Source organism: Rhincodon typus, chromosome 26, assembly GCF_021869965.1.
Source record: "Rhincodon typus isolate 14 chromosome 26, sRhiTyp1.1, whole genome shotgun sequence".
NCBI classification, from domain to species: Eukaryota; Metazoa; Chordata; class Chondrichthyes; order Orectolobiformes; family Rhincodontidae; genus Rhincodon; species Rhincodon typus.
The window spans coordinates 177,208-178,217 of NC_063357.1; positions in this window are offsets into that span (position 1 = coordinate 177,208).

The following is a 1,010-nucleotide window of genomic DNA, read 5'->3' on the forward strand; positions in this document are numbered from 1 at the left end:
GTGTGTGTGTGTGTGTGTGTGTGTGTGTGTGTCTGTGTTTGACAGAGACAGTGTGTGTGTATGTGTGTGTTTGGGGGGGATATTTTAAAAGGAATAATGTTTGAGATTCATAAAATAGATAACTCACGCTTTTTGTTCTTGTTAAAGTTAGAATATTACAACACATAGCCACATTTTTAGTTTTAGTAAGGGAACCCCAGGGGCTACAACAGTGCACATACAGGTACAATTTAAAGGGAAGCATTTTTAAAATCTTTTCATGGGATGTTGGTATCAGTCATGACCAACATTTAATTGCCCTTGAAATCAGGGGCAGTTTAGAGCCAATGACTTCCATATCAGTCTGGTGTCACATAGAGAGCGGGCAAGGACAACAGATTTTGCTCCCTAAATGACATTAATAAATCAGTTAGGTTTTTATAATAATCGATCACAGAGGGTGGTAGGTGCCTGGAACATACTGCCAGGGCAGGTAGTAGAAGCAGATATGATAACAATGTTTAAAAGGCATTTAGACTGACACATGAACAGGTAGAGAATTGAACGATATAGACCATGTGCAGGCAAATGGGTTTAATTAGAATGGTATCATGGTCGGTATAGACGTAGTAGGCCAAAGTGACTATTCCTGTGCTGTCCTATTCTATGTTCAACGTTCATAATCAAGAACTTATCCATCTCTGTCTTAAAGATACTCAATGACTTGGCCTCCACAGTCTTTTGCAGCAATGAGCTCCCACAGAGTCACCTCCCTCTGGCTCAAAAAATCCCTCCTCATCTCAGTTCCAAAGGGTCATCCCTTCACCCTGAGGCTGTGCTTTCAAGTCCTAATCTCACCTGCTCGTGGAAACATCTTCTCCACTTCCTCTCTATTCAGACCTGTCAGTACTTTTTAAGTTTCTCCCACTCTATTTTCTCTAATCCTATCAACGTTAGTTATTGCTGTCTCCTTTGTGCACTTACCTAGAGGGAAGTGACATACTGGTATAGTGATAAAGCCCAGTGGTCCA